Source organism: Peromyscus leucopus, chromosome 6, assembly GCF_004664715.2.
Source record: "Peromyscus leucopus breed LL Stock chromosome 6, UCI_PerLeu_2.1, whole genome shotgun sequence".
NCBI classification, from domain to species: Eukaryota; Metazoa; Chordata; class Mammalia; order Rodentia; family Cricetidae; genus Peromyscus; species Peromyscus leucopus.
The window spans coordinates 1,238,747-1,253,605 of record NC_051068.1 but is presented as its reverse complement, the minus strand read 5'-3'; positions in this window follow the sequence as shown (position 1 = coordinate 1,253,605).

Here is a 14,859-nt window from a genome sequence, read left to right as displayed (position 1 = left end):
GGAAAATAGAAGGAATCTCATAGGTGGAGTGCAGTTGGGTGGGGGTGAGAATATGAAGGATTAGGTTGGGGGATAGCTAGAGGGAGAGATTACTGAAAAGAAGGTTTATTTTGGGTCAGGTGCAAGGGAAACTCATAAGAACTTACAAGAATGTCCTCAGCTAAGACTCCTAGCAAAGGGGAATACATAGCCTGACCTGGCTATCTGCCATGACCAGGCAAGGTTTCCAGTGAGAGGATTGGGACACCAACCCAGCCACATAACCTACACCCTACAGCCTGTCCTGCCTGAGATGTGCTGGGGAAAGGGTGTTAAGAACAATCCATGTGAGTCTGTTTAATGGTTAACTGGGATTTATTAAGATATAAATTGAGGAAATACACTCATGAAAACAGAACCAAGTAAACAGCTGAACTTGTCCTCTGTTCTATCTGGAAGTGAATGCACCTGCCTGTCTGGTGTCTAATCATGCCAAAAAGAACATGACGCTTACCTCTTTCCTTTTAAGTGGTCAAGTACCCAGGCAAGAGATCACATACACAGTCAAGAAATTATGTAAGCAGTCAGGAAGCATTGCCTTTTTTGGGCTGGGTAGCCCAAGGTCATGGATGGAGCAAATACCACTACACTTCCCCTTTTTGTCTATATAAGAAGGTTCTAAACCTAATACAAACTATTGCTGTGGGATGTCCTGTATGTTGTGAATATATGTTGCTATGATTGATTGATAAATAAAACACTGATTGGCCAGAAACCAGGCAGGAAGTATAGGATAGGCAGGACAAACAGAGAAGAGAGGCTGAATGGTAGAATCTGGCAGGAGATGCCAGCCTGCCATCCAGGGAGCAACATGCAAAGGCAACAGGTAAAGCTACAAAACACATGGCAACATATAGATTAGCAGAAATGGGCTGAGTTAAGTGTAAGAGCTAGTCAGTGATAGGCCTGAGCTAATAGTTTAATTAATGTAAGTTTCTGAGTGATTATTTTTATAAGTGGTTGTGGGGTCCATTGTGCTGGGCAGGACTGGAGAAAACTCCAGCTGCAAACTATATACAATAAGAACAAGTATCAAGTATTGTCTGGGAGAAATAAAGAGTAATAACATAAACAAAAATGAAACTACAACCAACAAGAACAACATCAAGTAAGAAGCATACTAAAATTCCAGAACATAGGTAAATGGCAAATTACAGAGATTACACCAAAAGCTATCTGTGGTGGTATTGTGTTCCCCAAAATATTGTGTACCTTAATAAATTTATCTGGGGTCAGAGAACAGACAGCCACTAGATACAAAGGCTAGAAAATGGTGGCACTCACACCTTTAATCCTAGCATTCCAGAGATAGAAATCCCTCTGGATCTCTGTGAGTTCAAGGCCACATTGGAAACAGCCAAGCATGGTGACACACGCCTTTAATCCCAGAAAGCCAACCTTTAATCCCAGGGAGTGGTGGTAGAAAGCAAAAAGATATATAAGGTGTGAGGACCAGAAACTAGAAGCTTTTGGCCTGGTTAAGCATTTTGGCTGGTTCAGTTCAGCTGAGACCCATTCCAGATGAGGACTTAGAGGCCTCCAGTCTGAGGAAACAGGACCAGCTGAGGAAATGGCAAGGTAAGATAGCTGTGGCTTGTTCTGTCTCTCTGATCTACCAGCATGGACCCCAATAACTCGCCTGAGGTTTGATTTTATTAATAAGAACTTTTAAGATTCCTGCTACAGCTATCCTATCCTGAAGAATCTGAACCTAGTGCCTAGTACACTCTTAGCTAAGACATGAGAGAATTGCTGTAACTATCTAGTTTTCAACCCCATCAAATACCTGAGAAGGAAATATTACCTAAGTAAACAGGAAGTAAGAACAAGAAGCTTCTGAGAAATGTAAAAAATGACAGAGACTGCTAGCTGCCTGGACAGTTACCCAATATTTCTCTGCAATGCTGGGGTATCCACTTATGGCTATAGGCCTAGAATATCTGACAGACCAATTTCAGAAGAAGCAAATTGGAAAGACCATCTTACTCTGTCTTGGCAAGGTTCAGCAGTCACTTTTTCTTGTGTCTTGCTCATCCAGAAAGGACAGCATGTTTACTGTCCATGGCTGAGGTAAGGGCAATTCTTTGCTCAACAGGCCATTTTTGTCAAGAAGACAAACTCCATATGAAGTGTCTTCGATGGCCAACATCCCTTTGGGAGTAGATCAGTGCTGCCAGGAGCAATCATGTCTCATATCAACAGAATTCTAGGATATTAAAACATTTAAATGCCATGTTTTCTAGGTCTATGAAGTTTTTGAAGATTACCTATCCATCTGACATCTATTTTGTATATATAGAAAACCTAACTAACATGAATATAAATATAACAAGCATGGGTGACTATAAACCTGTAATTCTTACCAACCTAAATAACTTAAAGACTAAAGCTTCATATCACAAGAATAAACAATCTGCAAACAGATGTACAGTAAAAGGGCAATGACCTTGAATTTGTGACAATATACAAAATATCTTAATCAGAGTTAGAAATGTATAGTGCAATATGACAACAATATCCTTAATGTGTATCAATATACAAAACTTCCTAAACCAAGGTAGAATTTATATACAGTATGACAAGTGTAATCTTACATATGTATCAATATAGAAAATATTTTAAATAGAAGTAAGAACATATGTATAATATGATAAACATAGTTTTAAATTTGTATCAATAAACAAATTACCTTAGACAGAAATAGAAAAATAGCTTACATTTGTATCAATATACAAGTATCCATACCAGTGCAAATTATCTAAGGCTAATAGTATGCTAAATTAGTTTACAAGTAGATACAATAATATAGCTTAATTTCCTCACATGGCAGTTGAGGGGGGTGGGGTTAGCGCTCCTGCTCTCATGCTCTCAGGGTCAATTCACCTGTGTCCTTGACCATAAGGACATCTCTAGTGTGCTTTCCAGGTGAGGTACACACCTATGGTTAAGGGTGAGGCCATCTTTCCCAAGTGTGGGGAGGGGGTGAACTCTCCCCTGAGGCACAGGGCTAGCTTGCCTACTGCAATATCCAGGGAGGGGCAGGACCAGCCTTCACAGGGCCAAATTAGGGTGGAGCTGGTTTAGCAAAGCATGGTTCCAAGACTCCCATGCTAACATGGCCATGGACATCACCACAGACCCCAGCTGCAACAGGACCATGAACCATAGTCCTTGGTTAGCAGCTTAAGCCCAGACACCATCATGGCCTCAGTGCCACCACAGCCTCCTCAGATCAATAAGGCCTCAATAACAGCCTGGACCCTGTGCATCAATATGGTCCCAGGTAGCTGGTCCAACCCAGGGCATCTAAAAAGCCCTTGGTGGCAACTGGATTCATGGACACCAACCCAGACCCCACCTCCATAGGGCCACAGACAAAGACATGGCCCTAGGTTGTGGTCTGTGCCTAGACATCCCCATTGCTCCAGGTGGCAGCATCAGTCACCCAGATCAGCATTGGCTCCAGCTGTAGCATAGTCCTCAGACATCAACATGGTCCAAGGTAGTGTACCAGACCCTGGATATCCACATGGCCCTCAGTGACAACAGAAGCCCCAGACATCAACTCATACCCTGGCTGCTTATAGGACCATGGACCCAGACACAGCCCTCTGCAGCAGCCTTGGCCTGAATGACACCATAGCCTCTGGTGACATCACAGGCCCCTCACATCCAGATGTGCTTGGTGATAGCATGGCCCTTGAATGTCCTCATGGTCATAGGTTTTGTTCCAGACCCTGGACATCTATGTGGCCTTTGGTGGCAACTTGGGCCATGGACAAAATACAGACTCTGGCTGTGATAGGACCATAGATCCAGACATGGTCTTAGGCAGAAGCCTGTGCCTAAATGTTAAAATGTTCCCAAGTGGAAATACAGGCCATCTGGACCAGCACAGTCCCCACAGCACCATGGCCCTAGGATACCAGCATAATACCAGGCATTAGATCCCTGGCATTGACATGGTTTCAATATTCCCAGGAGCCACAGACATCAACACAGACCCTGGATGTGACAAGACCAAGAATCCAGACATAGCTCTTATCCCCAGCTCTGGTCCAAATGATACCATGACTCCATTTGACAGCTGTGGCCACCCAAATGGACTGGCACTGGCAGCATCATAGCCCTTGGACACCAACATGATCAAAAATTGCAGCCCAGACCCCAGGTATCCATGTGAGCTCTGGCAGCAACATGGGTTAGGGACATCAATATAGATCTAGGCTGCAGCAGAACCACAGACCCAGACACACTTCTCATCCAGCTCAGGTCTGAATGGCTATGTAAGCCATCCAGGTTGACATGGACACCATGGCAGTGTGGACTTGGCCATCAACATAGCCTCAAATGGCTGACTGCTCAGACCATAGGCCCTTGCATATCTCCCAGTGATGATAGGAGCCATAGGCCTCAACATGGCCACCCTCAGCTGCTCCAGAACCCAAGAACAAGACATGGCTCTGGGTCATAGTCCAGGACTAGATAATGGGCATGTCTTTCTGTATGCTGTGAATATGTGTTGCTTTGATTGGTTGATAAATAAAGCTGTTTGGCCAATGGTAAGGCAGAATAAGTTTAGGTGGGACATTCTAACTAGAAAGAGGAGAAAGACAGAACAGAGAAGACATTGCCAGCCACTGCCATGAGAAGCAAGATGTAAAGATACTGGTAAGCCACAAGTCATGTGGCAAAGTATAGGTTTATAGAAATGGGTTAGTTTAAGATATAGGAACTAGATAACAAGGAGCCTGCCATGTCCATAATATAAAAATAATATTAGCCTGTGTGTGTTTATTTGGGTCCAAGTGGCTACATGACTGGGCATGACACAGAAAAACTTCCAACTATACCTAGACATCTTTCTTGACTCAAGTGGCCAGCTGGCCATTCATTTCAGCCTATTCCTCACCACTCTCACCTCTCTGGATCTGCCTCTATCTCCAGCCCACAAACCATTCTTCCTCTCCCTCTCTTCCACCTTCTCCATCCTATATTCTCTTACCACAATGGTGCCCAGTCACCACTGCTAGGACTCTCAGTTGGGCCACAGGTGGTGCTTGGTTGAGTACAGCCATAAGGGATGATACAGAGCTACTGCCTTTCCTCTCTCCTGTGCCCAAGCCTTGAGATCTCTGACTATACTTGGTTCAATGACACCTGATTGCCTGGCATGAGAAGAACTGATGACCTCTGGTTGATTGTAGCCCCTGAAGACCTAAAAGTCTAGGAGGGTGCCAACTGTTTCCATCACCCATTCAGTCCTTAGTAGGGCTGGCCTTGCCAATAGTCTATTAGCCAAAAAATGGACATAAGTGTCATTTTACAATATCATCATTTGTGTTAAATGGTTACATTTCCCTACCCTTTGCTTTAGATTTCAGTCTTGAGGTAAAATTTGCATGTAAATTATAAGGAGATTAAGGCATTAGGAAATAGGAACTAAAGGCTTTTTGGCAGAAGTGTCCCTTTTGGCTAGAGCCTTTTTTGGTGAGGACTCAGAGGATTTTAGTCAGAGGATTAATGGAATTGGTGAGGTGAGACATGGCAGTGGATTGTTCCTTTGTCTCTGTGATCTTTCAGCATTTACCCCAATATCTGTCTGCACCAAGATTTTTTTATTAAAAGACTTCTTTAAAATTCGTGTTACATCTGACACCCAACATAGGGCACAAATTCACAAAAAAAGCTGCTTCCCTGTGTATCAGGCCAGAGCTACACATGGTCAGAATCTGCACACCACCGGTGACAGTCTCCCTAATCTGCTGGCTCAGTTTTTGTTGCAGCCTCTCTGCAGAAAGCTCCATAGGTTTTGGGGCTCAAAAAAACTGCAGGAGTTAGCCACTTTAGCACACTTCCTCTGTGCACACGGCTCAATCTTTTGCTTCTTTCCTCTCCTGGTGGGTTATGGCTTTCTCTGGGCCCCCTCCTTGTGCTGCTGCCACACCATCATCTGAATAATCACTGTCAGCAGATTTGGTGAGTCAATTGGGATTTCTTAAAGGGAGAAATTAGTTAAAAGAGTTCTTTCTCATATTGAAAAATGGGAAACATTATTACAATGGAAGGCATTTGATCTCTGGCTATACATTAAACAGTCTGAAAATGGAACAACTAAATGAAAAAATAATTAATGCTGATGAGGTAGATGTAATGTCAATTATAAATATTACTTGTTTGATCATTTTTGTTTTATCATTTAAGAAGTTGGTTAATATAAATGCCAACATTTAGAAAACTTTTTAAACACTGTTCATAAAGATATTCAGACCGAGACAGAAGAATTTAGAGGAGAACCAATCTCAACATTGTATTATAACGTTACAAAGAAACAACTTAAGGCTTTCAAACAACCTACCTTAATCTATCAAATAACCTTACAGGAACTACCCAGTGATAGAGAGCCTCAAGGCTATGTAATAGCTGACTGGACTCCTGTGCAAATGTTAGATGTGAGGAGAATCAAAGAAGCAATAGTCTTGAATGGCATCCACTCATCTTTCTTGAAGCATAGGTTAAACTTGTGGTCAGCTTGTAGTAGAATTATCCCTCAAGACTAGAGAGATTTGGTTATAGCAGTCTTAGAGGCTGGTCCCCAATTACAATGGAAGATCTGGGGGAAAGATGAGTCTAAGACCATTTAACAATTAAAGGTATTGAAATTTGCCAAGATCAATTTATTGGAGAAGGTGATTATGCTGATATACAAAGACAATCTTTATATGATGACCACACACTGACTTTATGTTTCCTGGAAGTCTTGAATGCTTGGGACAGAATTGAATAAGTAGGAAAGAAAACTGAGTCATTTACAAAAATACAGGGCCCAAAAGAAGCCTTCACTTATTTCTTAAAAAGATTGACTATAGCAGTACATAGAATGATAACAAATTTAGCAGCTAGATATAATAATTGAATCTCTGGCTTTTGAAAATGTTAATGCACAATGCAAAAGGATAATTGGGCTATTAAAGGCAAGATCAGCGCCATGGAAGAATGGATCCAAGATACAATTAATATTTAATCTCATGATCATGATGATGCTTGGATAGGAGAGATGATTTATAGAGGTTTGAAGAAAAATTGAAACATAAAATGTTTCAATTGCACTAAATAAGGTCACCTAAAAAGGAACTGTAAATAGGGCCTTCCTAGAAACAATGTTTTTGCTAGGAATAATCCCAATAGAATGTCTCTCCCTTCTGGATTATGCAGAAGGGGTGGAAAAGGCAAACATTGGATTAACAAATGTAGATCAACAAGGGACAGTCATGGTAATCCTTTGCTATTGGGAAATACCCTGAGAGGCCTTTATCAGGCCCCCACATAAAATTCCATTCAGTTCTTTCCTGTCATAATGGAAGAAACTCCTTCCCAGAGCAATTAAAGAAACTAATGCCTATTGTTAAACAAACAAACAAATAAACAAACAAACAAACAAAAAAACATACTGCTTTGGATGATAGAACAACATTAGAAAAAAATTACAGAGAAACCATAAATCAAAATAAGATTAGATTTGGAATCTCCCATAGTTAGGGTTGGGGAAGGGTTTTATTTCTGTCTTTCAGAAAAATGAGGAATCCAGCTAAGAAATCTGAAGACAACTGGACAAATGAGATATCTGAAGAAAAGGGGCAAAATCATCCAAAAAAATGTCACACAAAAAAGATTTTCTGCAATGAACCATAACCACACCTAACAATGAATTTGAAGTCTCCAAAAAGATGATGGGACCCCACAATGACAATTTCATCAGGACAATTAAGCTGACAAACACCACCCAAAGATTGGCTTTTCAAGAACAGAACAATTTCAAGATGGCTAGCTGAGATAGTCCAACCTCACAAATTACTATAGCCAGGACTTAAGACAAGCCCTGCATTTTCCCATTATGCAGAGAATAGACAACCAATGATATAGTTGCCTCTCCCTGGACTTGAAAATTAACCCCAAATTTTCTTTTCAGGATTCTCCTAAAGATGCCTTTACCACCAGAGAGCAAGAAGTAATTTTAAGAACACAATATCCACATTTCCAAGAGGAAAAAGCTAAACAAAGGAGATTAGATTCATGCTTCTTGTTTGGAAAAAAAAGAGGATATAGATAAGAGGTAGATTATTGAATCTAAAAAAAGGGATATAGAAATTATTGGTTAAAAGGATAGATTATTGAATCTATTCTGAAAAGAAAAAAGGGAGAATATGGATATGATAAGGTAAAAAGATAGATTATTGAATTTACATTTGAAAAGGAACTATTAGTTTTAAATATTTTACATTGGATTGGATTTTTGTATATTGCATACAAATTATGTATATTGATAAAATTTGAGATTAATTTGTTAGAAAATACTGTACATGTATTTCTAATCTTGTTCAAGTAATTGTATCTATACATTAATTTAACAATTTAATGCAAATTTCTAGTCCTTGAAAGTTATTATTACCAACTAGTTAGGATATAAAGAAATGCAAGTTAGTAGTCACCTATTAAAATCAAACTTGTAGTCAGGTTAGGTATGTTTTCAAAGTCAAACAGAGATATATTTTAGATAGACAAGTCATCTTCAAACCATTCAGAGATCTGCAGAATATGGTATAGTATTTAAGAATTTTAATAACATGTGTGTGTGTGTGTGTGTGTGTGTGTGTGTGTGTGTGTGTGTGTGTTTATGACTATGAGACATGTATACTCCTGGCAGTACCAATTTACTTCAGAGAAGATGATGGGCATTGAAGAAAGTTCTTATGGAGTTTACTTTCTTTGTGGCAAAAGTTAGCCACTGGGCAAAATTTCCCATGCCTCAGCTACTGACAGTATGCTGTTCAAAATGTACAAGTAGGACATAAAAGAAAGGGCTACTGTACCTTACCAAGACAAGGTAGGAAGGTCCTTCAGACTATTCTGCTTCACAGAAGAGTTTGTCAGATATGCTGAAGATGGATACCCCAAAATTGTGGAGGAACCTTGGGTGACAATTCAGGCAGCCAGCTGTTTCTGTCATTTCTCACGTTTTGGAAGTTGCTTGCTTGCACTTGCTGCTTACTTTGGTAATATTATTTCCTCCTTGGGTTTCTGAGGGAGTTGAAAACTAGATAGCTATAATTTTCCTTGTTAACAAATTCAGGGAAAAAAACTCACTAAATAGGTATAAAGTGTATAAGTTTGAAAGACATCAAAAGATAGTATTCAGTTGGTAATACAAGTTAGGATAGAAAGCAAATTTGTTAAAACATTTTGGACTCACCAAAACAGGATAGATAGTGGAGTATTTTCTCTCAAATTGTCCATTGTTTATGGGCTGGACACTGTTAATGTAATTCTTGGCTATATATATTGTATATACTTATTGTATTTAGTTTTTCTTATGTTAGTTATAATCTTCTTTTATTATTTTAGACCAAAGGGGGAAATATAGTGATATATTGTGTATTCTAATAAAATTTTCCTGAAGATCAGAGAACAGAACAAGCCACTAGATTAAACATACCTTTAATCCTAGTACTCAGGGGGCAGAGATCTGTCTGGACCTCTGTGAATTCAAAGCCACCCTGGACTACACAAGATTAACTTAGTCTAGGAGAGAAAAAAAGAGCCAGGCAGTGGTGGTATAAACTTTTAATCCCAGTACTGGGAAGCACACATGCCTTTAATCCCAGGAAGTGATGGCTGAGCAAAGAAAGAGATATAAGGTATGAGGAGACAGGAACTAATGGCTTTTTAGCAGAAGCATCCTATTCGGCTAAAGGCTTTTTTGACTGGAGCTTATCAGGTGAGGACTCAGAGGATTTCAGTTAGAGAATTTGTGGAATTGGTGATGTGAGATGTGGCAGTGGTTTGTTCCTTTGTCTCTCTGTCTTTCATCATTTATCCCAATATCTGGCCTAGAATTTTTTATTAAAGACCATTACAATAAAAAGACCATGTTATAGGAGATGAACTCTATTATTTGATGTTTCATGAGGATTTGTTCTATGTTAATATTAAAACCATTTCCTAAAGTCCCACTTTTAGACCCAGGCTGGATACAGCATCTCCTTCAAGTTTCCTTTGGAATACTCACATCCTAGAAGGTAGGTAAATGCAGAGTGTATGAATTCAAAGGATCTACGACTTTCACCAATGTCATTGGCCTTTGTGTGCTTTGTTTATGAGCAAATTCCAGGCAAGATTTTATTTCTTCAAAGTCTACCAGAATTGTTAGTATTAGCAGATATGAATCTTGTTAAGTCCATCATTTTTTATTTCATAGAAATAGAGGCTCAAAGAAATTCAGAGATAAGATTAGAAGAAAGAAAAATGATATAGACATGTTCAAATATGCCATTCTGTGGGCTCCCATGCTGAAGTGTCTCGCCACCCCAAACTGACCAACAAACTGTGCTTCCACACATGGTTTTCCATAAGTGGCGACCATCCTTCTCACACTCTCTTGGCAACCTAACAAGTGATGACATATCATTTTCTACTTACAAACTGGAGACAATATTTTATTCACAGACTTATAGAGGGGGGCTCAACACCTTTGTTCATTCTCAAAAATCAATGCACATTTCACAGCTTCCTCCCATAAAAATGTAGATAAAAGGCACCTCTTAGATACTTACCATGGAAGAGCAATTTAATATAATTTGTTTCAAAAAGTTTAATAATTTTAATACAATTTAAGAACCAATGTGCCAGGAATGAATGTTAATAAGTAATTTTTTATTGTTATGTCAGTATTAATGACATCTTTTGTATTTGTCTACCAAACCTATAAATGTGAAATTATAAAAATGAAATTATTAATATATTTGGAAGCAAATGTTAGAATTTTATAAATTCAATTGTTAAAAGAAATGTCATTTTTTTCTTCTCTTAACCTTTTCTCTGTTGCCTTAAAATAACTATGACAAATAGCACAAGTTATCTTTAAGTTATATTTCTTTTTATTAAGGTTTTTATTATTTAAAACAATTTTAAATAAAAATACATTTTGATTATGTTCTTCCCTTCCTCCAAGTTCTCCCAGATCCTCTTTTTCCTACTCACCCCAACTCAGGTCTTTCTCAATATACAAGTAAAAAACCAATACAACAACAAAACCAAGAAAACAAAATAAAAACCATCCAAATAAAACAAAACAAAACAAAAACCCCATCAAACTATAATCAAATACTAGACACACATAAACACACACACACACACACACACACACACACACACACACACACACACACACACTCTAGAGTTCAGCTCATCCTGAACATGAATCTTGTCCTGGATTGGTTAATATATGAAGCATGATCCTAATGAATCTTATCAATAAAAACCAGAAGTCAGATATTGGGGAAAAAGCTGAAAGATCAGAGAAGCAGAGGAGCAGCTACTAGAGACTTCTTTCTTCTTTGAATCCTCAGACCAAAAGTGTCGAGATCCTGTCTCCACCCCACCTTATAACTTCCTATTTCCACCTAGGCTTATTACTTCCTGTCTCCTTTCTGGACAGACCTTCAGGCCTCTATGGTTAACTAGTGGCTAGCTTACCCTCTGATATCCAGGTAAGCTTCACTTGTCAGAACACAAACAAAATATCACACAACATTTCCCCTTTTTGTCTAAATAAAAAGTGAAGGTTTTTAACTAACAGATGAATTTATATATATGAATATATATAGACTATATACAAATATGTACAAGCAATAATTACATTAGCAATGTCTAGTCTGGAGCATTTGAAAAATTTAGAGAAAATACTCAATTATCTATCCTATCTTGGGGAGTCCAAAGAGTTATACCTAATTCACTTTTTATCCTAACTTGCATTACCAGCCCAAAACTCTCTTTTCATGTTTCTTAACCTTATACACTTTACACAGTTTTAGTGATTTTTTTCTGAGTCTAGTAACAAGGACAACTATAATTATAATTATCTAGTCTTCAACTTTATCAGAGACCTGATTAAGATATACTATCACCTGAGTAAACAGGAAGTGCTAAGCAAACAACTTCCAAAAATAAGAAATGACAGAAACAGCTGACTGCCTGGATAGTGACCCAAGGTTACTCTGCAAAACTAAGGTATCCATCTTTGGCCTGCAGGCCTAGAATATCTGAATGACTTTTCTGTGAAGCAGGATTTTTGAAGGACTGTCCTACCTTGTCTTGGCAATGTTCTGCAGTCACTTTATTTTCTGTCATGCTTGTCCAAATTGGACAGCATACTATCTGTCAGCAGTTGAAGCAAGGACATCTTTTGCCCAGTGGCTAACTTTTACCACAAGGAGTCTTATCAATAAAATCCAGAAGTCAAATATTGGGATGAACAGTAGCCACTAAAGACTTCTTACCTCTGTGAATCCTCAGACCAAAAGTGCCGAGATCCTGTCTCCACCCTACCATATCACTTCTTGTCTCTGCTCAGCCTTATCATTTCTCATTTCCTGTCTCCTTTCTGTACAGACCTCCAGACTTCTATGGTTAACTAGTGGTTATCTCAGCCCTCTGATCTCCAGACAAGCTTTATTTGTCAGAACACAAATAAAATATCACATAACAGCTATACCCAGTGTCACTGTATTGGAGAAAACTGATTTTTGTTGTATGATATTTTGTTTGTGTTCTGACAAATAAAGCTTGTCTGGAGATTAGAGGGCTGAGCTAGCCACTAGTTAACCATAGAGGCCAGGCAGTAGTTGCACACACAATTAATCCCAGCACTTGGGAGGAGGAAGCAGGAAGATCAGGAGTTCAAGGCCAGCCAGGGCTACACAAGATTGATTCAGTCTAAAAGAAAGATAGGGCTGGATGATGGTGGTATACACCTTTCATCCCAGCACATGAGTGGCTCAAGTCTTTAATCCCAGCACTAAAGAGGTAGAGTCAGTAATATAAGTGAAGTAGGGATAGGATCTTGGGCCCATTCTCTCTGAGGATTCATAGAAATAGGATTACCCCCCTTTTGGTCTGAGGATTTAGAGAGGTATGAACTGACTGTGGCTGATCATTTTTTCTCTGATCTTTCATTTTTCTCCTCTCATGTGCTGGGATTAAAAGTATGTGCCACTACTGCCTGTCCTCTATGGTTAACTAGTGGCTAGTTCTACCCTCTATTTCCAGGCAAGCTTTATTTATCAGAACATAAACAAAATATCATACAACAAATTTTCCTTCTTTCAGTAGGTATAAGTGGCAATTTAGTTGTTAACCTTTACTCTAGTGTCTAGGTCTTCATTCATTCATTCTTTCATATATTCAAAATGTAACAAATAAAATATAATAAGATATCCATCAAAGTTGGATAAGACAAACCAAGAGAAGGAAAAGAGCTCAAGAAAAGGCACAGGAATTAGAGGCTCACTCATCTACATACTCACGAACCCCATAAAAAATCACATAACAGGAAGCCATAGTGTAAGCACCAAGCACCTGGTGCAGAGCTCTGTAGGACCTGTCCAGACTACTTCAGTCTCTGTGAGTTCATATGAGCTTTGCTCATGTTGATTTAGAGGGTCATGTTTTCTTCATGTCCTTTCTTGATTCTAGCTCTTACACTCTGTCTCCGTATCTGCAGGGTTCCCTGAGCTCTGAAGGGAGAGATTTGATGGTGACAACCCCTCTAGGACTGAGTGTCCCAAGGTCTCTCACTCTCTGTGTGATATCTTGCTGTGGGTCTCTATATTGGTATCTGTTTCAGGAGGAAGTTTCTCTTATGTGGCTAAACAAGGAACTAATCTATGAGTATAGCAGAATATCATTTGAAGTTATTTTATCACTACATTTCTTTCTTTTACTCTCCCATTTTTCTCTTTTAGAGCTGCATTATTTATTTTTACCTTAGGTTCCTGGGCTCTCTAGTCTCAGGTTCGTGGTCTCCCAAGCCATGTCAGATATAGGTTCCATCTCATGAAGTGGGTCTTAAGTTAAGTCTGTTATTGGTTGGTTACTTGCACAGTACCACCATTGCCTTAGCAGAACTTTCAGGTAGTACACCATTGTAGGTAAAGGGTTTATGATGGGCTGGGTATTTACATTTCTTTTTTGAGAGAATGCAGAGTACATTCCTGTACCAAAGATGCTGAAGAGTGGGGGTGAGGTCTCTATGTAGGTACCAGTTCCACTTCTCCATATTCAATGAGTTGTGTAGGTGTTACTTCAGCAATAGGGCCTCGCTGCCAGTTTGTAGAGAGCAACCCATGGTCTTGCCAACAGTCAGGGTTATTTGGGTAATCCCCGGGGGACCTTTAAGCCAACAAGTCAATTAGTTGTAACTCAGTCTCAGTACTGTAAGCTTCAAATTGTGATAAGAATTGGGACTCTGTCTCCCCCATTATTTGCTGATTTTATTTATAATACCTACATATGCTTATATATTTTACAAAGTTTCTATTGTATTCAGTTTATACTAGCTGTTTAGTGGTTTCTCCCTATATTCCCTCCAAAACCCATTTATCTCCTCTACCTCCCAATTTATCTTCCCTCTCCAGCATCCCTGCCCCATCTATATCTGTTTTCATTTCTGATGAAATCTATATGTTCCCTCTAGTCCTTACTCTATACATACTTTCAGTGGTTCTGTGAATTGGAGATTGGTTAACACTGAATTCATAGCTAATACCTACATATGAAGAAATACATACCATTTTTGTTTTTCTGAGTCTGGATATATCACCCAGGATGATTTTTTCCTACTTCCATCTATTTGTCTGCAAAACTCTTGATGTCATTTTTTTAATGGCTGAGTAATACTCCATTGTGTAAATGTACCACATTTCTTTACCCATCATTCTGTTGAGAAACATCTATATTGTTTCCAGTTTCTGGGTATTATAAATA